This window comes from Chiloscyllium plagiosum, unplaced genomic scaffold, assembly GCF_037043375.1.
Source record: "Chiloscyllium plagiosum isolate Xiang-an unplaced genomic scaffold, Cpla_swu_hap1 HiC_scaffold_20, whole genome shotgun sequence".
NCBI classification, from domain to species: domain Eukaryota; kingdom Metazoa; phylum Chordata; class Chondrichthyes; order Orectolobiformes; family Hemiscylliidae; genus Chiloscyllium; species Chiloscyllium plagiosum.
The window spans coordinates 46774870-46798674 of record NW_028270158.1 but is presented as its reverse complement, the minus strand read 5'-3'; the positions used below and the strand labels follow the sequence as shown (position 1 = coordinate 46798674).

Here is a 23805-nt window from a genome sequence, read left to right as displayed (position 1 = left end):
GTGTAGGCTGTTGTCTGCAATGAAAGATTATCCTATCTTGAAATATAAACACAAGGAATACATCCCTACATGGAATACAGAGTGCTACAGCAAAAACAGAATCCGTTTGGCCTCCATCATGAATTGGTTAACTCTACGTAAACAAACTCACCTGTCCCTTCCCTTTAGCCTTGTAACAGTTTTCTTCAATTATCTAGCCAACTCCATTAGCTCTAGACTCAACTGTTCCAGTGCCATTCTGGGTGGTCCCTTACATTCAATCTTTCATAAGCTTGAGGTTGTACAAATCTCTGTTGTCCATATCTTAGCTTACAGAAAGTCCCGTTCAACTAACACCCCTGTACTTGCTGACCTACACTGATTCGTAGTCAAGAGATGACTCGATATTAACATTCTCATCCTTGTTTACAAAGGCCTCATTGACCTTCCCGCTCCCTATCTTTCTAGGCTCCTCCAGCTCACAATTCTTAGAGATCCCTGGATTCCTCTAGCTATGGCTTCTTGTTCATTCCCAATTATAATTGTTCCAGCATTGGTGGTCACAGTTCCAGTTGTCTAGATGTAATAGAAGAGATGTAATTTAAATATTTTGAATACATTAATTTCAGAATTTGGATTTTGAACTAGTGGCATGTCTAAGTGTATGAAAAGGTTCAATTTTTAAATTGTCAATAGTTCCGGAGCCATGATGTTTTTAAAAACTTGTATGAGAAAGGGAGTCTCTGGAATTTGTTTATGTTGGGAGAGTTTTATGAACAGACAGAGTAAAAATTAAGGAGCATTAGCTTGTTTTCAGTTGTAAAAGATCAGGAGTGGAGGGGAGAAAAACATAGCCTGAAAAGCATTTGGTTTCAGTTTGCAGTCATCCTGGTCGGAGTTACATGAATTAAACAGTTTGTCCTGGTGAAAGGAGATAGTTTAGAACTGTTAAGGAATATATTTTTCAGGGTAAGGATATTAATTTGAAAGCTCCAGACCAGAGTTTTGGTTAGAACCCAAATGGGTTATTTAAGCTGAGCAAGTTTAAGTTCAGTTGTGTGACTAATCCAGGAAGAGGCTACCAAGCTCACAAAACTGTGAAGTTAAACCTTCAGATGTGCTCGAGAAGCAAACACAGTCCGGTGTTTGAGTGCTGTGAAGGGATGCTGTTGGGGTAGATGTTGTTTTGAAATCTTTCAAATTATGTTAAATGTAATTACCTGGCTTATTCTCGCTTGTCTTCTTTTTGTTTGCTTAATAAAGTTCCGCTTTATTGCTAAAACCAAATCTGCAGCACTGCAAAAGAATTCTGTTTCAGGGAAAGAACACTTTATTAAATAAATCAAACAAGCACACAAAATATGATCTATGAAGCCAGATTTCAAAGTGGGATCTGATTTGTCCACTAATATTATTAGTAAGGGTGACCACCACTCAGTCCTTATGGAGCCAAAGTCCTGCTTTCACATTGAGAATACCCTCCATCATGTTGTGTGGCACTATCACCGTACTAAATGGAATAGGTTTCAAACAGATCTAGCAATTCAAGACTGGGCATCCATGAGGGACTGTGGGTCATCAGCTGCAGTGAAATTGTACTCCAGTATAATCTGGAGCTCTCCTAGTCTGACATATTCTCCACTCAACGATAATCCCTAAACCAGGGGATTAATGCAACTTCAATAAAGAGTGCAGGGGTGCATGCCAGGAAAGCATGCTTACAAATGAGGTGTTAACCTGGTGAGATGACCAAACGGGACTACTTTTCACAGTCAATAAATATTGGCCAGCCAGCGACCTCAATGTCCCATAAGTGAATAAAGTTTTTAAAAATTGAGTTGTAGAGTTAGTCCAGTCAAGCAAAGTCAATCAGTTTTCAACAGTGAAAAGTGTGATTGAGGATCTTTTTCTAACTTGTACATGTACGTAATGAGGCTTCTCAACATCGTAATAATCTGTGTATTTGAAATAATTCATTTTTTGCCTCTCCTATACTTCCGGCAAGCAAGATTTAGAAACAATGTTGAATAATAATTCTAAATAGTTGTGCTTAGGATTCGGACAGCAGTTGCCAGTCCTTGATATATAAATTGTTGACAGCACAAATTAGAGTCAGTTGGCCTCATTTACACAGTGACTTTTCAGCCAAATCTAATTGAAGTTGCTCCAGGTTGAAATCTCTTAACAAGAATTGGCTTTTGAAACAGATTTCCAGTCACATGGCTTGATTCAAGTCTTTTGTTGCTGGCTCCCTGGCCAGCACTGAACTGAATTACATTATCCCAAATTAAGAGATCAATATCTGATTGTTGTTAATGACGAGTCTGCATTATTCCAACTGAGCCAAAATTGAAGATAATTTCAGATAAACTGGACATTTCACTCATGCCCTTTTCATACAATAACAGCAGCTTCTAAACTGATGCCAAACATGTGAGCTAAATGCATCAAAGTCATCAACACAAAACTCAAGTGGATATCAATTCTCACTGAAACAGTAGGAACGTGGAAACAATAATCAGGGCTTGAGTCTGTACCACCGTTCACCAGTTTTTGGTTGACTTGTATCTTTGTTCTATTTACCCATTCATAATCTATAACCAAGTGATCCACTTAAGCTGCTGACTGTTAATAAATAAAGGCACTTTTACCTCTTGAGTTCCAGGATTTTGTGTTCAAGCCTCACTTTTGGATTTGAAGACAGAATCACAGCTAACACTCCAGTGCAGCACCAAGGGTGCACTCCACTGTTGAAGGTCTTGTCTTTTAGAGAAGATGTTAAACTCAGGTCCCCTCTGCTTATTTGGGTGGATGTGAAAGATTCGGAGGTATTTTGAAGAAGAGCAGTTGTTCTGATCAACACTTACTCAACATTACAGAAATAGATGATCTAGTCATTTTCACATTGCAGTTTGTCACAGTTTACTCTGTGTAAATTGGCTGCTGTGTTTCCTACAACAGTAATTACACTCCATAAAGTTCTTAATTGAATGCAGGTTTGCTCGCTGAGCTGGAAGGTTCATTATCATGAAAATTTTTGTGAAAATACTCCTTCCAGCTCAGCGAGCAAACCTACATCCAGAACCTCAACCTGAGCTACAAATCTTCTCAAAACTCGTTAGTTCTTCATTGGCTTTGTAGCACCTCAAGTTCCCTGGTTATGAAAATCTCACAGTTTTTTCTTTTATTTTTGTGTTCCTTGATACCCTTAATGAATGGAAACTTATCAATCTCAATCTTGAAAATCTCAATTGACCCAGTTCTTTTGAGAGAGAAAATTGCCCCAATTTCCACTAAGCTTTGTATAAAAACCTACTTGTGACTTCACTCCTGAACAGCCTGTCTCTTCTTCTGAGGTTGTGCTTCCTTGACCCGAATGCCTCACCACAGGATATTGTTTTGTTGTCTCCAACTCACAAATGCATCCATGCCACTTAAACCTCTGTTAGACTACTCTTCAACCTTCTCAATTCAAGAGGAAGCCAAGATTAGACAAACTGTCCTCATAATTTAACTTTTAAAGCCATTCTGTGCTTTATTCCTTCCAAATCCAATAAATCCTTTCTGACATGAAATGCCAGAGTGAATATTTGCTCCAGAGGTAACCAGAATTCAATATGTGTTTGAAAACAATTTAATGAAATACTTGTGGGCATTGCGTGACTGGGACACAAATCAAGCACTGGTGATGACTCCAACTGGAGCTTGCCCATGAGCTATGAAGTCAATACTAGTTGCATTTTAGTTTTACAACTATTCCATGGTGTCCGATTTCCAACTACCTTGCTGGGTGCATTCTAATTCAGCTTTTGTAAAGCCCTTCTTGTTGTTTAAGTGTGCCTTTCAACTTGATTGTTCTAATGACTTCAGACTGGTAACCTCAGGAAGCTTGAGATCATCCAAACTTCTGTGGCCCATGTCTTTACTTGCACCATGACCACTTCACCTGAGATCACTGACTGACATTGAATGCCAGTTAAGAAATGCCTTGATCTTAGATATTTCATCCATGTTTTCAAATATCCCCAATACTTTGACCCTCTATAATTCCATAAACTCCTCCACGTTGGCCATAACAGTGTGTTCTGCACTCTGTTCTGCTACCCTGATGCATTTTATATGGTACAATCTGCCTATATAGCATGCGAAACTACAATTTTCACTGTATCTTGGTACATGTGACAACAATAGATCAAACTCAAACTCATACTTATGAGAATATTGTTGCCGATGTGCTTTCAGAGTACACAATGCTTACCATGCCCTGAGCAACTTCTGTTACTTTCTTAGAGTTGTAGAGTAATAGAGTCATATAGCACGGAAACAGACCCCTCAGTCCAACCAGTCTGTGCCAATCATAATCCAAAACTAAACTAGTCCCACCTGTCTGTGCTTGGCCCAGATCCCTCCAAACATTTCTTGTTCATGTACGTATCCAAATGTCTTTTAAATGTTGTAATTCATCTCTTCTCCTACAAGTTCATTCCACACGTGAACCACTCTCTGCTAAAAAAATGTCTTTTTAAAATCTCTCCTAAAATCCGCCTCCTAGTCTTCAAATCCCCCATCCCAAGGAAAAGATACCTGTCATTCACCTTGTCTAAAATCACCCATGATTTTATAAACATCTATAAAGTTAACCCTCAACCTCCTACACTCCAGTGAAAAATCTCCCAGCCTATCCAGTTTCGCTTTCTTCCTCAAACTCTCCATTCCCAGCAACATACTGGTAAATCTTTTCTGAAACCTTTCCAGCATTTTTGGTCTTTAGTCTTTTGCTATTTCATTGATCTTGAGGTTATGTAATGTTCAACCTGAGATCATGCTTCATCCATGATACTTCAAGTTTTGACCTTCTTCCTGTGAGTAGTTCTGTCAGTGACTATCCATTGATTAATGTGGTTGTGTAATGCTCATTCCACAATGGGACAATAGTGACTATGATTTTGATTGGCTTCAGTGTCTTGTGATTTTACTGAGGATGATGTGGAGAATTTAGATTAGACTAGATTCCCTACAGTGTGGAAACAGACCCTGCGGTCCAACAAGTTCACACTGACCCTCCGAAGAGTAACCCACCCAGACCCATTTCCCTCCGACTAATGCAATATGGGCAATTTAGCCTGGCCAATTCACCTGACCTGCGCATCTTTGGACTGTGGGAGGAAACCGGGGCACCCGGAGCAAACCCACGCAGACACGGGGAGAATATGCAAACTCCACACAGTCAGTTGCCCGAGGCAGGAATCGATCCTTGGTTCCTGGTGCTGTGAGGCAGCAGTGCTAACCACTAAGCCACCGTGCCACCCCTACTTGACCAATCACCATCTATGTGGTGAACATCCTAAATCCTCCATTCATCTGAAATGGCTAATTCTCGGAAAACGGGTTGCACAAACACCTTTCAGTGCTTTAATCATGTACTCTGCCGCAGTTGTTTGAAGTCTTAAATTCAATCCATTTTGAATAATAGTCTACCAGGACTAAATACATAATTCAATTTGAAACTGAAAACAAATCTATTGCTGACCTCTCCCAAGATGTTTCTAGAAGTTTTAAAGAGATCAGTCAATCTATTAGCAGCTGACTGCAGATAGCATATGTGTGACACAACTAGATAAAATATTTTATTTCCTAAAATGCCTGGACATTTGGGCCCTACACCCACTAACCTCACCCCCAAACTATTACATAAATGCTGTCCTCTCCACACTTCATTCTGATGAAAAGTCATCTAGACTTGAAACGTTTGTTTGCTCTCTCTCCATGGATGTTGTCTGACTCACTGTGATCTCCAGCATTTGTTGTTTTCTGGACTTTTGGACAGTTGAGTTTGAGGTCTGCATTTTGTAATTTCCCAGCAGCCACTATGATCATTTTAGGATTTCTTGCCTCATGAACCTTGCATCTGTGGCCTTACACTAATAGGTTATCTATAACTGTTAAATGTTTCTGCCCACAATCCTCTTCAGAACTTGATCTTATGGACAATATTTGAACCTCACATCCAAAATTGCCCAAATCTTTTTACACTCCTTATCTGCTTTCTGAACAACATAAAATTCACTGAGTTTCACCTCAATAACTGGTAGTATACTGATAAGTGCAGGAGAATATGATTCCACTTCATCAAAGATCCACCATTTTCCTGGATAATTCATTGGCCATAACCTGCACCTTGCCAGGGACATAGACTATAACTTAATCATATCTCATTCACAATGGCATTTTTTTTGCTATTTCCTTTGATCTTCATAATGTATCTAGTACCATATGATCTGGAATTTGAACCCATGAGGTTGTCTGTAAACCATTCATGTCCCCATGTAATGGCAAGTGCTTCTTTTCCAATTGATCCTGTGGATGATGCAACCAGTGTAACTCTGCTAAATAAGCTTGGATTATAGTGTCAGATATGGAACAGAAAAACTTTATTGATCTTGAGGATTCTGCGTTGGATGTAGAATAGTAGAATTCTGCCACAAGTCTGGGTGTGATTTCTTTATGTTGTATATGAAACAGAAAAACTGTTTATTGAGCTTGTGGATTCTGTGGATTATGAGGAGAAAGTGAGGTCTGCAGATGCTGGAGATCAGAGATGGAAATGTGTTGCTGGAAAAGCGCAGCAGGTCAGGCAGCATCTAGGGAACAGGAGAATCGACGTTTCGGGCATAAGCCATATTCCTGAAGAAGGGCTTATGCCCGAAACGTCGATTCTCCTGTTCCCTAGATGCTGCCTGACCTGCTGCGCTTTTCCAGCAACACATTTCCATCTCCGATTCTGTGAATTATAGTGAGCTAACATATCTGAGGGGAGAAAGTTCTCCCTAATCTTCTGAAAAGCTGCAGTTTGTACTTCCGTACCGGTGCTGGCCTTTTTACCTGTTCTCTTGTGGGTTAAGTAAGTTAGGAAAGAACTCTCCGACTTGGCTCAATATCCCTAAGCAAAGCTTAATATCATTTATTTTCTTCAATTCTGGAAATTCATTTTGTGGTCCTCAATTTTCTGAGATCCAGTATATTTTTGGCTTCTGGATTATATATACCAAAAACATGATTTTTGTCTTAGAATTGATGCTTCTTTTTGAGTATAAGGCCTATACTTTGTAATGACCTTGAGGTTTGTCTGACTCTGTGGCCGTGCTTTATTGGTATAACTATGGACCAGGATATCATTCATGTGACAAACAGTACCCTGTTTGCCTTCAAGAATACTTGACATCACCCTCTGAAAGATTACTAGTGCTGACAACATTCTGAAAGGTAGCCGATTGAAACCGAACTTTCCAAATCATGTGATAAATATCAACAATCTTGATTAATAATCTCGGACTATCTGTCAAAATCCACTGTCATTTGGTATAATTGATTCTGGCTAATTTGGACAAATTGCCATATACTTATGAAATTGGATGAGCCTGTCATTGACCTTCCCTCCATTTGTCTGTTTGATTGAGATCCATGAACAATACCAGCCCTGAGCAGCATTGGTTTTGCTCTACCAGTGGTGGTTAGATCCCACTTTTTAACATGATGTTTAACTCCACCTTTACTTTTTCTAATAATAGCTAACATTCTTTTTTAGGGGAATACAGGCAGGGCTTTGAATTTTCTTATAGAATAATACAGTGCTCCTGGTTTAACTTTCCTAAGCCTTTGAGTAACCTTGGAAACTCTTGACAAAATTGTCTCCCATTTTCCTCTTACATTGGCACATATTTTGTCTGTTTTTTCCAAGGGACTTTGCCAAATGCAGCTGTTTCTGCTCTGCAACAATGTGCTCAGATTCTTCAATGTGTATAGTCTCTCTTTGATTTCTCACCTCTTGTGGCTCTGACTGGTGGAAAACTAACCTTGCACTGGATCTTGCAGCCTGAATGTTGAACATTGACTGGTTATTACAGGCCAAGCTGTCTGTCAGTATTGAACAGCTGCCCATGTATCAATTTTAAGTTCTGTATTAAACCCTTTCACAAGCAACATGATCCAGAATGGTTGTTTTTGTGGATATCAGAGGGAACATGGCTCCAGATTTCTCCTGGCCACTTTTGACTTCATTTAGGAAGTTTGGCTCACTTTGTTGATCTTCATTCCTGGTTTCCTGGATCTTTTATTTTCCAAGTGGTTTCCCGTTTGTCAATAATTAATCCTTTGGTGGGACATCCTTTGGATAGCTGTGGTGATGTAGAAGTTGTTAATTTGGGGTAGTTCTTGAAACATCCATTCTCTTCTAATGTTGATAGCCTTCAGCTCCCCTAACCGAGCACTCCTGGCATTTGTGCTGCTGCTTTTAACAACAACTTGAATATCCTAATGTGGACAATGATGTTGTTTTCCGCACTTCTGGTGTTTGGTGGACTTTCTGGATCATCTTGGGACCAATGCATCTGTCTGAAATGAAAGGAGTCTCAGTACTCCTCTAAAGAATACTCATTTCTGGGCTTTGAATAGGCTCGACCAACATATTGAATTGCTTGCTCCAGTGTGAGCAGCGCTTTGACTGAAGAAAATTAAGGTAATTTTTCATTCCTGATGCTCACAACAATGTAATCTCTTATTAAACTCATCTTTTAAAGTTCCATAACCACAACACCTTGCTAATCCATATATGTCTGTTAAAAACGCTTTCATCCATCCCCTTTGTAGCTGGGACTGTTGATTACATCGTGCTCTTACTATGACCAGATTGATTAAAATATGTACCAATGCCTTGATTAAAGATTCAGAGACAGTAGTGCTATGATCCCAGTTGATGCTAATACTGGACAAGTCAAATCCAAAGTGAAACTGACATGTTAGATTCAAACTTTGTTTGTTAGTATCTGCGAAGTTTAGCTATTAAACATTTTCACAGGAGACTGCCAAAGTATTTCTAATACAAAAAATAAAATGCTTAGCGAACAAGAAAAACACGCATGATATTACACAGGACAGCAATAAAAGATGGAAAGATTTCATTACGGTTATTAAAAAAGGATTCAAGTTCACATTAGTTCTTCAGCTTAACAGTACCTTTATAAACATTTACACCTCAATGAAAAGTTACCACTATCTCCAGACTAAGATTCCTTGCTCTGATTCAGGCTGGTACAGCTGTAACCAGGTTCCTTTCAATGAGCGTCTTTGCAGTCACTAAATGCTATTTACTATCATCTGGCATCTCTCCACAAGACACCTAAAACAGAACTTCAAATCTTCAATGCCAGGAACAAGGAGGCAGGGCAGTTGGCACAAGACAGTCATGTGATGACCCCTCTATGAATAAATCCACCCACAGTCAGCAAGCACCTCCCCCAAGGTAAGTATAATTATGTTGCTAGCCTTCTGGCAACTGCTTGAGAAATAATTCTCCAAAAATTGTCTGCCAAGGATTGAGTTTCCACTGCCTTCTCTGTGGGACACAATTCTGTGGAGTATTTGGCTGATTCAAAATTAAACTCAGTCCATTTGAGCTGAATTCTTACTGTCAAATGGACTGTCAAATAGACAGTCAAATGGATCTTGGAGCCTGAATTAAAGGTCAGTGCAATTGATTGAATGGATTGATGTACCATAACACCACAACAGGATGAGTAAGGTATATTGTTATTGCAAGAATCGTTGGAAGTAACGGAATATTGAGAATGATAGTGGCTGCTTAGTCAGTTGGAAGAGGAATCATACTTGCCTGGATTTGTCGCTGCCTTAAGTAATTTTTTTTGGCATTCATGTAAATTGTACATATTTACTCCTGACCCACATTCTCTTGTGGTGAGTTCAGTCCCATTGGGAACCAGGTTTCACTGAATCAGACAAATCCAGCTATTTAACAGCCAGAAATAAACAACGTACCACAAACAAGTGTCTGTAAATGCAATGTCCTTCCTTTTTGAAACCCTCATTGTCAAGCCTGGTTCAACAGGAGTGTGACAGGAGCACTGCGGACAGGCAAACTATCAGGCCATCATTGCACCAAATGGGGCACCTTGCAGCCCAGGTTGAACTTAACCCACTCGCTGTACCGGTGACAGTGGCTAGCCCAAGGACATTACTGTCAGTTCCTCAGCACTGTGTGCTAATCAAAATGTTTAAAATAATTCAAGGAATTGAAGGGTAGAAATGGAAATCCTCTGTGGAAGAAGCTAGAATAAAAATGTAAAATATTAAAATTGCATGTGTCATTTTGAACTGAAAGCACTTCTACACTTGATGTCGAATGGAAATCTGAAATTTCTCCCCTAAAGTTCTATGGATGTTGGATTAACTGACATTTTCAAGACTGATATTGATCTGCATTTGTTAGGTAAGGCTATCAAGGAATTTATTGAAAATGTCCGCTAAATGGATTTGAAGTACAAATTAGCAATGGCCTAATTAAATGGAGAAAGGCAGGCTGAATGGTCATGCTGCTGATCTTTGTATCTCTTGGTCTTTCTTATTGATCGTTGACCCTGTTGAGTTAATGATTTGAGACAGGAAATGCTTCTGTCTGGAGCATTTGAGCACACCGTGGCTAAGTAGTTACCACTGCTACCTCACAGCACCAGGGTCCCAGGTTCAATTCCAGCCTGTGTGGAGTTTGCACATTCTCCCTGTATCTGTGTTCGTTTTCACTGGGTGCTCCGGTTTCCTCCCACAGTCCAAAAATGTGCAGGTCAGGTGAATTGGCCATGCTAAATTGCCCGTAGTGTTAGGTGCATTAGTCAGAGGGAGATGGATCTGGGTGGGTTACTCTTCGGAGGGTTGGTGTGGACTAGTTGGGCTGAAGGGCCTGTTCCCACACTGTAGGGAATTGAATCAAATCAAATTTCTGCTTCACTTTCCCTGTGCCACGCACATCTTGATCACTCAATTTTCTCATTCAGTTTTTGGCAGCCCACTCCCTTCATCTCCCACAAATTGTAACTCATCCCAAAGTCTCTTTCTAGAGACCATGCCTCTATGATTTCTGTCCTTCTAAAGCTATGACTCCCTATGCATCAGGAGATCAATTGAAAGTCTTATCTCTAAATCCCTCTGCCATTCCACAAGCCTCTACTTTTTTTTTATCCATTACACCTCTATCTATACTCTTGTGTCCCTTTCTGTTGTCTGACACAGTTAGTGCCTGAAAGTGCTAGTTCATAACTTGAAATAGCCTCTGGCCATAGGATTTAAGCAACTGTCCCTGAGGGAGGTAATGGGTTCTGCTTGTGGTTTTGTGTTTGTAACCAATGCTGTGTGAGAAGGTTTCAGTAAGAGTAACATCAACTTATGCTCAGCTTGAGCCTGATGTCTCCAAAGAAATCATTATCTATCTCAGGATGTCAATAGAGTTTCAAATCAAAATGGTGCATCTCTTGGAGGGGAACTTAAGATGTTACCATGTGCCCTGCCTCCTATGTCCTTCATGGTGGCAGAGACAGTGATTTTGGGGAAGGCGCTGCTGAAGGACTCTTGGCAAGTGGCTGCAATGGACCATCACCACCGCTGTTTTGAACATGCTCCTGAAGATCCTTCTCTTTAACCATGCTTTCACCTCACTAATTCACCTCTCCCTCTCCATCCATCCAGTCATGGGGGCTGTAAAACTGTTCTCCTGTTTGTGAGGAATATTGTAGGAATGCACGTTGTCGAAAAATTTAGAAAAGTAGTGTGCAAACCAAAGGCAGATATTTCTTCCTTTCAACATACAACACATTGCACTCGGCCGACACATTGCTTTCACATTGCGACTGGATTGCACTCACTTCCAATTTCTATCTGTATTTCAGAAATTTTGAAAATTAAAAACACTGACATTGTCATCTTCATGAATCCAATTTCCTGTGTACGTGCAGACACACAACTACAACCTTCCCAAAGTAAATGACTCATCTGTTTCCGAAACCATACTTGAACCATTAGTGGAACACCTGCTGTGGTCTGAGAAATGGTGGGAGGCAGGAAGGTCAGTTCTATGATTCAGAGGAAGATGAGCAGATGGATGCTTCCTGCATTAGAGATTTCATATCTGGAACAAGGTATTGCATTGGCAATATTGCCTTGACTGTGGAATTTTGCTGGGAATTAATTTAACCATTTGAGGAGGAAGCTGAAATTGTTAAAGACACTCTCGTTAAACCTCATCTTCAACAACAGCCATGATGTGTAACTATGCAGCACCTCCAAAGTCATGTAGTATCCCAAGTCATTTCACAAAAGCAGAATAAAGCAACTTTGACACTGAGTGACATGCAAAGATATTAGCGCGGATGACAAAAAGCTTTGTGAAAGAGATAGTTCATGGAGCATCTTGCAGGATCAAAGGTCAGGAGTCTGAAAACTGAAGGCATAGTCACCAAGGATGAAGCGATTACAGTCAAGGCTGCTGAACAGCCAGGACTGGAGGACTGCAGCTACTTTGGAGTGTTGTACCACAGGAGGAGGTTATACGGAAAGAGAAGTTTGAAATATTCACCCAAGTTGGGGTAAGTGAGCAACTCCAGGAGTTAGGACCACACTAAGCATTCCATGTCACAAGCATGGAAATTGCTGGAGAAACTCAGCAGGTCTGGCGCAGCTATGGAGAAAGCAACAGAGTTAACATTTCGAATCCAGTATGACCTCTTATATCGGCCTCAAAAGGTTAATTCTGTTTCTCTATGTTCATTTTATTGCAAGTATGCCATGTCACCTGGCTTAGCTGACTGGATTGATTTGATCATTCTTCTGACTGCACTGCCCTATATCCCTGGCCTAAGGATTACTCGTCTATGGCGGCCCTTAAAAAAATAGATACGTAAGGAGTGTGAATCCAGACAGTTTTAATTTCCACTATAGTTTTTATAGTGCTTCATTCCCAGTCTGACTTTGTGTACTGTAGTCCAGTTAGTTTACTTACTGACCTCTGCTTCCAAATGCTATCAAACTCAATTAGCAGTCAGAGCATTTGCTGTATTTTCACATTTTAAGAATGTAATATTACCTATTAGCTTTCTTGAAGATTCATTGGATATTGATTTATTATTAACATCTGCTTTAAAGCTCTGAGACTTTAATGTTAGAAAACTGATAATTATTTCACAATGAATGCAAACTATACAGGTAGTGTCTCTGTGCCTTGCATTTTCACCTTCTGAATTGTTTGAGTGCATATCAAAATCCTTTTATTCCTTAAATATTCTTTCCATTCATATATTGCATCAATACACCCTCAAAACAAACCATTTGGCTCAAGTGGTATCTACAGTCTGTACAGCATCTCCCTATTTCACCTCATTCTGCCAATGTATCCCTGTATCCCTTTCTTCCTCATTTACTTATTTAGCTTCCCCTTAAATCCATCACCACTTTTTTGTCTTAACCACCATCTGTTATAGCAAATTCAACCACCTCGCCACATTCTGGTTAAAGACATTTCTTTTGATCAGGATTATTGTCCGTCCTGTAATGCCAGACTCCAGGTTTCTTCTTTTCCAGAAGAGGAAATCTTTCTTCTGGATTTGCTATCTCAAATCTCTTCTATAATTTTAAGAACCTCAATTAGGTCATCCTCAGACTTTTCTTATCAAGAGAAAGAAGTTCCAACCTGCAGAGCCTTTCCCAACAGCTAAAACTGGTCGAACCTCTTGGAAATCTATTTTACACTTTCACCAGAGAATCTGCATCCTAATTTTTTTTTTGCATGGATCGGGATGGTTAGGGTTGGAAATGGGAGTAGAGGGAGAGAAGGAGAAGGAAGGAAATGGGGGCTGAGAGTGGGTAGAGAATGGTTGTGTGGCCAAAGGGGAGATAACACGTCATTGGAGATCGATTATACAGGAATTATAATTTCACTCTCTATTTGTCAGTCCTTAAAAATCAAGTGTTCAATAAATCCTACTCAAAACTACAAATGCAAATTGTATCATCATTGATGATAATTAGCAACAATGCAACTCATATTTAGCCGAGAATATTTGGAACGTATGGAATGGCGGAACAAAGTGGCTGATATTAAATGATTGCTGGAAGCTTGTATTATAATGTGCAATTTTACCAATCTCATTTATTCAGAAGCATCCCCTCCCCCTCCAAAAATGCACAAGATGCCCATCCCCAGTAATTAACTTAATCAGTGTTTTATTCGGAGTGCTAGTCCTTTTTAGTTATCGGTAATTATATGTAGAAACTGTGGACTTAGTGAGTGAGTAATGTGCTATCTGTAGCCTGCAGAGTTCTACATGGGCAAAGTGTGATACAGTAATGGAAAACCTGCTGGGTAAATTCCCTTGAAGACGATAATGACAAGAACTTGTCTAATATGTATATAAGACATCCGATACATTAGCATGGGCCAGTTTGCTGTTAGGGCTTGGAACCATGCAAGAATCGAAGAGTTGTTGGGAAGAGGGAGTTAAGATGTCGTCTAAGAGGTAGGTTTTAAAGGGGCTTTTGAAGATAGAGAAAAGGTGGTAAGGTGGGAAGAATTCTTCTCTTTAACTACCTGACAAAAATAGTGAAGTCGCTTATAATCCCACTCTTGAAAAAATCACTCCTGGACCAATAATGTCTCAATCCTAAAATTCTTATTATTATGATGGTTTCATATTTAATAATTGTTGTGGACTTGATATTGAAAGATTGTGAAGATGACTAGGATAAAGAGGTTAATAAAAGGACAGCAGAACATTATTTTTAACAAAGCATCTCTTGAAACCACATAGTTCCAGATAATTGCTGAACTTAGTTCCTTGAAGTCACTTTAGGAAGAACACCAGACTGTTTCTTTTTTGACTTGGGTTTACTGTTGTTCTGTATGAACTGTATTTTGCACATTTTTAAAAAATGGTTTGGTTTTTCAGATGGGAAAGATTGCTGAAAGAAAAGAGTTGTTCAGCTCATGTCTCCTGTTACTGAAACATTTTTTTTGTGGTGAGTCCAGTGTGAAACTTGACTGACATATTGAAGAAAAACTGGAAGAATTCTTGATACTGTGTTTCCTAAGTAAGCTATATCTGCCAAGATTCCATAGATAATTCCCAATGTTGGTGACTCCTGAATACACATACCAGAATGCCAGATCAATAACCATCAGAGCAATTCACATCTTTCTTTTTGTCTTTGAGAACTAAGAAAATGACCATAAGAAAACAAATCTATTCATCTTACTTGGTATGAATGGGTGTGTGTTTGGGTTTATTTAGAGGGATAAACATTTGTATTTTCATATTACAAACAATGTGTTAACCAATTCTGCACCACAATGGAATAAATTTTGTTTTATAGTAAATCAATAATTTTGTGCCTATCAAGAAACCAGTTGATGGGCTAATGTAGTCTAAATCAAACATAGAAACACTATATGTTGGGTCACATTGGAAACTAGGTGAGACAATTAAATTTTGATGTCATTAAAGTAGACAGACAGCCCATGCCCCTCACCTCAGCTGTAACAGCCTTTGTTTTTAAATACTTTCACGGCCTCAGCGCTCTGTAACCTTCAGTCTCATTTCAATTTTAAACTCTCTAACATTGGTGGCTATACCTTCATCTGCCAAACTCTGGAATTCCCTTCCTAATGTCTCCACCTTTCTTAATCCCTTTTCTCCTTCAAGGCACTGTTTGAGAGTTATTGCTATACCTAAACATTTGGAACTCTGCTGTCTCTCCATAGGCACTGCCAGACTTGCTGAATATTTTCAGTAATTTCTGATTTGTTTTCCTTTGACTACTTATCCTCATGTGGTCTGGTATTAAATTCTGCTTGATAGTTTTCCTATAATGTGCTTAGGAACATTTTACAGTGTGAAAGGTGTTATAAAAATGCTCAATATTGTCACCACATACAAGTTGTCTGCCTATTAACTCTGTCTAAAACTTGCACATCTAACATGCTGAACATTGACTCTGAGAAATCCCCTTATCTCAAAAGCTAAATCAGGCAAAACTCCAGGACACCTTTGCAATTTCACAATCAACATTACCCACCTTTGATTGATTGAGTTCCTTGCCAACTCCATGTCCCAGCAGCTCAAAACCAATTCACAGACTATATAGCAGTCTATTGCTACCTTTCCCGATGGATTCTTTAGTTCTTTCAGTCTGGCCTACAACACGATATTCCTCACATTTGTCATCAAGGATGTTACATGATATAAAGATAAAAATAACATTAATTGCTTCATTTTGTCACCAATTCCATGTAATCATTAGCCTATTGAGAATGAAGATAATCCTTCTCATCTCAAGCCTCACTGGACGGCTTGAATTCAGCTCTCCCTATCCAAGTTAAATATTTAGTTACACTTTCATCATTCTTGTGTGTGATGACTGACTAAACTGAAAACAGAAGTGATACCTAGTCATTCATGTAAAAAGCAGGACATGGCTTTGTGGAGGTTTCCTGGTTTTATTTCTCCATGTACTTTTGAGGAAAATTATTCACATCGCTAAAAGCATTTTGACAGATTGTTACTTTAGGTGATATAAAGTGGATTAAATATGACAACATGTGCATTTTTAGTTCTGCTTCCAGTCTGTTTGTATTGCATTCTCAGGGAGAACTTGACCATTCTTGACAAAAGCAAGTGACGCTGGTGCCAACTGAGTTGATATACTGGTCCAGAGTTTGCTGCTACAATCTATTTCCACAGCCATCTTTGGGCACGCTTTGTCCCTCCAATTGTGATCTATTGTCCAAACCCCATTCCCTTCAGCTCACCATTGATGGTGTTGCCTTTATATACACTGCTGAAGTATACACTCGGGAGTTCATTCCCATATGCGGCTCTCCTTCGTGTACCTCCCTCTCAGTCTATCCTAATAGGCTGTTTCTGATCTCGCATCACTTATTATTTGGCAGTACTCCAACTTGACATCTTGAGTTGTCTTTCTCTGTTAAAGGCGCTATCGCCCTGAGCAGCAAGTGTGCCCACAGAATAGTCAGTAACCTGCAAGTTTAAATAAATAGGCCGTTTTGCCACCGAAGATGTTGCTGAATATTCCAAACCTAAACTTTGACAGGAGCAATACTTTTGTTTTCTGTAAGGTAACAGATAGCTTATTGCACAACTAATTTTGCAAGTTAGTAAGTAAAGGAATAAACAATACAGTTGTTGGAAGGAAATAATGGATACAAAGGTAAAAGTACACACGACTAAATAAAACTGTCAAGATAAAAGTCAGATTTTTCTATTATCAATGGAGGCCTGTTACTTGCTTGAAGATTCTTCTTTCTATGATGAAAAAATTGAAAACCTGAAGTTAGATCGAGCAATTCCAATGGTTTCTGTTGAAGTCATCGGCAATCACTCACTACCAAGTATGATTGTTGACTGAGAAAATTCCATAGCACCGGAGATGGGTTTCTGTGTGCCTGACGAAGCCCAATCCTAGAACCACATCTTCAATTGCAGGTGTTTCCAGGAAGTGCAATTGGTCCTTCATATCAAAATCTCTGGCATTATTTTCTCCAGTTCCTTTTCAATACTTCCTCTTGCCGATGAATGGTCAGAAAGTATTGTATTCCTTCAAACAGTGGCTTCCTCCAGAGTTTCTTTTGAACAAGAGTCTCCTATGCATTGACATCAATGATGCTCTTCTTGAGGGAAAGCCTTCAGGAAGTGATTAGATTTGATTCCCTACAGTCTGGAAACTGGCCGTTCAGTCCAACAAGTCCACGCTGAGTTACTCCAAAGAGTAACTCACCCAGACCCATTCCCCTACCCTATATTTACCCCTGAATAATGCACCTAACACTATGGGCAACTTATCATGGCCAATTCACCTGACCTGCACATCTTTTGATTGTGGGAGGAAACCCACGCAGACACGGGGAGAATGTGCAAACTCCACACAGACTGAGGCGGGAATCGAACTTGGGTTCCTGGTGCTATGAAGCTGCAGTGCTAACCACTGAGCCACCGTGCCGCCCATTGAAGTCTTTGAAGCTCTTCCTTTGACCTCCTCTCGTTCGAGTGCCTTCCTTTGAGACAGCCAAAGAAGATTTGTTTTGGTAGTCGGAACGCAGGAATTCTAGGCACATGGCCGACCCAGCAGTTTCAGGTGATCATGGCCTCAATGTTGGTGCTTCTAGCTGCTTTAAGGATACTGGTATTAGAAAACCTTCATCCCAGCTGATGCAGATAAACTATCTCAAGCATTGATGGTACTTCACAAATGACTTAAGGTGTCACCTATATGTAGTCCAGGTTTTGGAACCATATAGAAGAGTGGGAAAGATGACTACCTTATACACAAGAACCTTGGTATCAGCATTGATGTCAGCCATTGAAAACTCTCATCCTTGGGGATCTGAAGGTGATACTTGCAGGTTAGATGCGATGTTGGATCTCTGCATTGATGCTGGCCTTAGATAAGAGTAGCTTCCCAGATCGAGGAAAATGTTCCACGTCTGAGAGAATATCTCTGTTGATCTTAACGGAGGGATGGACTGTAACTTGCTTGTAAGGGATTTGAATCATCCCGAAGTTGCAGGTGAGAGCGGTTTTTTAGTATACTTCCACAAGGCATTAAGCGAGGCTCAAAGATTCTCTCCTGAGAGAGCAGGAACAACACTGCTATCTACACGCTGAAATTCTACAAAGTCAGGTCAATGGTGGTTTTTTTCTTGGATTTCAGCTGGTTGAGGTTGAAAAGCTTTCTGATCCTCCTGTAGATAAAGTCCACATCATTGAGATGCTTGTTCTTGACAAGGTAAAGAGCAATGATGATGAGGATGGAGAAAAGAATGTGGGCAATGACGCATCTCTGCTTGACCCCTGTATTGACCTCAGAGCATTCTGTCATATTGCCATCGGTGGGGACCGTTGCTGACATCGTGTTGTGAATCAATGTGTTTGAGAACCGTTACCTTTCTAGGGTAACGCTGTAACTGGCCGAATGGATGAGTGGTCCTTGTTGGTAATTGGTTCCTATGGAATACAACCATATGGATGGATGGCTTGGGAGCAGGTGAAGGCCATTCAACCCCTTGACCCTGCTCTGTCTTTCAACTGGATTATGCCTGACCTGATTATCACCTCAATTCTACATTTCTGCATATTCTCAATTACCTGTAATGCCCCTAATCATCAAGACTCTGCCTACCTCTACCGTAAAGGCATTCAATGACCCCCCCCTTCCCCCATGATTCTCTGGTGAAGAGAAATCTACAGACCCATGACCCACAGACAAAACTAGCCTCCTTCTCAACTTTATTTTAAACTGGTGACATCTTACTTTCACCATGTGTCCCTGAGGTCCAATGTCTCCCACAAGGGGAAAACAAATCCTTTCAGCATTCAAGACCCCTCAGGATCTCTAGATTCAAAATAACCACCAGTCATTTTCTTGTATCTTTCAGATTTGACATAAATTTAGTTATGAATATTTGGTTGCATGGAAAGATAAAAGGAAACGTAACTCAAGGTCAAAGTGCAGGATACGGAATGTGGAAGCTGAGAATTCCATGATGCATTGTGCAGAATCAGGCCCAACTGGTCCATGCAGTGTATTCATTGTCCATACAATTATCAGACCATCCCACTTTATCTCTCCCTTTCTTTCTACTGCTCATGTGTTTATCTAGCTTCCCCTTAAATTCATGGGGACATAGGGATCTACAGCACGGGATAAAGTCTATGTGCCACAACCATCCCTTGTTGTCGAAGGTTAGTTGGATATAGCAGCCAGGAATTCTAATAACTAAGTAGTGAACTGGGATATATGCCACTGCCAGATTAATTTGGGTGTGGCAATGGGTCCATGTAACATGTAGTTTGCCAAGTATCCTTCTTGTTCTTTGATCTCAATTATGCATCGATCAGGCCTTATAAAAATGTGATTAAAAATAACCAATTTGTAAATCTTTGTGTTGCTTCTACTTTATCAATCCTAAACAAAAATAATAGAAAATATTATTGTAGAAAAAATTGAAAATAAAAGTCTGTTTCATCCAATTCTGCTTTGGGGTGTACTATCGCCTGGCATTCTGGTTGTTGCATTCAATATAGTTAATGTAATATCCATAAAAAAACGAGTAAAAGTTGAACTTTATGCTCGGACAAATATTTCTATGTAAGACTATTATTACAGCTACTTGAGTATGTTGAAGTATTAAGGCAGTCAGCCATGATGGGATGTGTTTTGGGATGTTTCCTTACAGGGTGAATTCCCAATTCTGACCCTGCTACCTCAGGAGTGATTGAGTGGAGCAAAACCAGAGGGAGACCTCACCTTCCTCAGTGCTTTGTCTGTTTCTGGGCTCCTTACCACCAGCCACTTTAACACACTCCTTTACAATTTTGGGTGCTCAGAATTCAGAACAATAATCACAGTGCGGGGGGGGGGGGGGGGGTCAACAGGACTTTTGCATTCTATGCCTCAACTTATCTGTGTGTGCGTCTGGCTTACTCCCAGTCTCAGGATTCCCTCTCCTCCTCAGCCCCTCTCACTCTGTCTCTCTTTTTCACTCACTCTATTATTCTCATTCTCTCGAGTTTCTGAGTGATACACTTTACAACCTGAAATTACTCTACAGAGGCCGGTATCCCATCACCAAGTCACCCATTATTTACACAAGCACAGTACACGGAGTCTGACCAGCCAGCTCAGAGCCAGTCCCCAGACTGAGGGGACTCTCTGTTTGCATCTGTCAGCCAGGGCTCCCTAATTGATCCAGCTAAATAACCCCAATCACAAGGAACTCATACTCAACAAGATCCACCTGGCCAACCTCATTTCAATCACTTCATCCGACAAGTATACACAACTTGGTTGTTTATTTGTTTCACCCTATCCATCCATGTTCAATATCTGGACAGCAACATACTACCGACTTTGTCTTTATTAAGAAGAAAAATTACTCTTTGCATTGAGTGATAAATATGTGCTTATTTTAAGTTTAAACTAACCAATCTTACAAATACCCAGAATGGAGTGTATAATAAGACAATACAGTACTGTGAGTGGTGAAAATCTGAAATAATATTGACTCATATTCAGCAGGCCAGGTGGAGAGAGGATCAATATTATCGCTTCAAGCCCCCAATCTACACCAGCTCTGATGAAGAGTCATGGACTACTGTCTCTGTCTCTCTCTCTCTCTCTGCACAGATGCTTCTAAAGCTGCTGAAAATGTCCAATGCTTCTCATTTCTGTTAGAGCAAAAATTATTCCTTTTGCCAGCCTTCCAAAAAGCAATCAGATTCTTTTCAATCAATTCTTTCGAACCTCTCATTCCCCTTTAGCAAGAAACCCAGCAGCTGCTGCTTAAGATTTGGTTTAGCACAAAATTAAACATGAATTTGAAACTCCACAAGTAATGAGTGGAGAAAACATAAACAAGCTGCTAAGCAGAAAACTGTCAATGCAATAAATTAATCATTTCGAAAAAACGAATAATTCATAAGAACAACCATTAAAGAGTGCCAAACTGCAGAGTTAATGAATAAAACCTCTTTTGCCATTTTGTTTAAGGATCAGAGCCAGAACGAGCCAGGCTACACCCTGAACCCTGGATACTGGGGATGGAACTGGGGATCTGGGCCAAGTAGAGGAGTTCAGTTTAACAAATTCCAAGCTGACCTTTGTGCAATTCACAGACTACTGAAAGTGAAATGTGGATAGTGTATTTTGCCTCACCCAGCCCAGTGGAAGGAGAGAGAGAGAGAGAGAGGGAGAAGGAGGGATAGAGAGAGAGAGAGAAGGAGTGAGGTCTGTACATATCCTCACTGAGCATATCCTGTGTCTGAGTCTGTGTCTGTGTGCAACTGGCTCACTCTCAGTCTCAAGAGTTCTCTCTCCTCCTCACCCCCCCTACTCTCTCTCTTTCTCACTCACTCTATTATTCTCATTCTCTCATGCATTCAATCACACTTTGAAATAATTCCACAGAGGATGGTATCCTATCCCTAAGTCACTCTTTATTTACAGATGCACAGTCCTTGACTATAATACTGCCTCAGAGCTGAAAATGTGTTGCTGGAAAAGCGCAGCAGGTCAGGCAGCATCCAGGGAACAGGAGAATCGACATTTCGGGCATAAGCCCTTCTTCAGGAAGCCTTTCTTCCTGAAGAAGGGCTTATGCCCGAAACGTCGATTCTCCTGTTCCCTGGATGCTGCCTGACCTGCTGCGCTTTTCCAGCAACACATTTTCAGCTCTGATCTCCAGCATCTGCAGACCTCACTTTCTCCTATAATACTGCCTCATACAGACTGAGGCACCAGAGGGTCAGTATCTCTGGCATTCACCATTTTTATGTCAGCCAGGGCTCCCTGATTGGACCAGATTAACTGCCCCAATCAGGGAGCTCATATTCTATGAGGTCCACCAGACTGAATTTGTTACAATCACAACACACGTATGCTCACTCTCTCAGGCTTTCACTCTCTCCCTCTCTTACTCTCTCAAATTTTCACTGTCACTCTCTTCCACTTTCATGCACCCTTGCTTTCTCAATCTCTCACTCCCTCTCTCTCTCTCTCTTTCTCTCTTTCTCCTTGTGGGAAAAGATCTGCCACCCTTCCAACCCATAATAGGCCCACAAAAGCAAAATTGGACAAATTGTACCAAAACACCCAGAATGCCTCAGCAGGGTCCAAGCAGGCTTACAAGTGAAACTAGACAGCACTCGCAAACAAGGGAATACACTTCAATCTCCCACTAACAATGACAGAGCAAAGCCCCGCGGGCAGTTTCACAACCCTGCAATACCAAAGCCACACAAAGGGCATGTCAGACAGAGAGGCACCACCAAGAGCACTATTCCCAGGACAAGACAATGGAAGCACCCCACCTGTGAAGAGGAATGGAAGCCTTAGTCATCGATACTGTCAGGATGTTGATTTGTGTAGAGAATTAGGACATTCCTCTGATAACTGTTTTCCGATTAGCATAATTGTAACTAGATTACCCCATTTCCAGATACATTCCAGATACATTGTATTTTCCCCATTTCTAATTAGCCTCATTGTACAGGATTATTATAAAAACTGGCTTCTTCCTCAGTTCGACTGCCTTGGCAGACTGTCTGTACTGTTTCAGTTTCTCTTTCGTGATATCGCCGTACTAATAAACTGTTGGTGAAAATTTCATTTTGACCTGTGTTTTATGATCACTAATGTATTGGGAAAGTTGCTCCGACACCCCATCTCTTTTATCAACCACTGTGGGGCACCATTGAAAGAGAGGATCAGAGGGGATCACGATATCGGGTCATACACACCATTAGAGTTGCCACCTTCTAGGGTAGGGATGGGACATTAGGCATTTTAGTCTGCCTCAGCTTGGGCATGCATGGCCCCCAGGCAAGTCCAACTGGACAGTCACAAATCTTGAGTAAAAGAAAGGACCTGCAGTATCGGCCAATGATGTTATCATCAGCAAATGATCCAGGGTCACCATGAACAGCCCTATAAATACCCATCCCCACTCCTACAGGGCAGATCAGATATTAGCTGAAGGATTATTAACATGTAAATTATGCACTTGAGGAATAGTCACCAAAGGTACACTGTGCATGAGCATAGGACTGGTCTTAGTAGATTTCTAACGCAGTAAAACCTTGAGTAATAATCCAACATGAGTTCAGCCCTCACTATGCTGTTGCAGAATTTGAGTTTAGTGTTTTGGGAGATGGGTGTCAGTAAAAGTGACTGTGCAGGGTTAAAAACAAGCAAATATTTCACACAAGTTCACAGGGTGGCATGGTAGCTCAGTGGTTACCACTGCTGGCTCACAGTACCAGGGACCAGGTTCAATTCTAGCATCGGCCGACTGTGTAGAATTTGCACGTTCTCCCGCCATGGCTGTGTGGGGGTTGCTCTTGTTTCCTCCCCTAGTCCAAAGATGTGTAGGTTAGGTGGATTAGCCATGGGAAATGCAGGGTTTACTGGGGTTGGGTA

General features: G+C 40.6%; 1 long non-coding RNA gene across 1 annotated transcript; it reads right to left on the bottom strand.

Moving 5' to 3' along the window:
• Positions 1–534: 534 nt before the first annotated feature.
• On the bottom strand, positions 535–2747 carry LOC148146616 (uncharacterized). Its single transcript, XR_015760631.1, has 3 exons — positions 2631–2747; positions 1200–1288; positions 535–555 (listed from the first exon to the last, which is right to left on the bottom strand). It is a non-coding gene; the product is annotated as an uncharacterized LOC148146616 (long non-coding RNA).
• Between the last annotated feature and the right edge of the window lie 21058 nt (positions 2748–23805).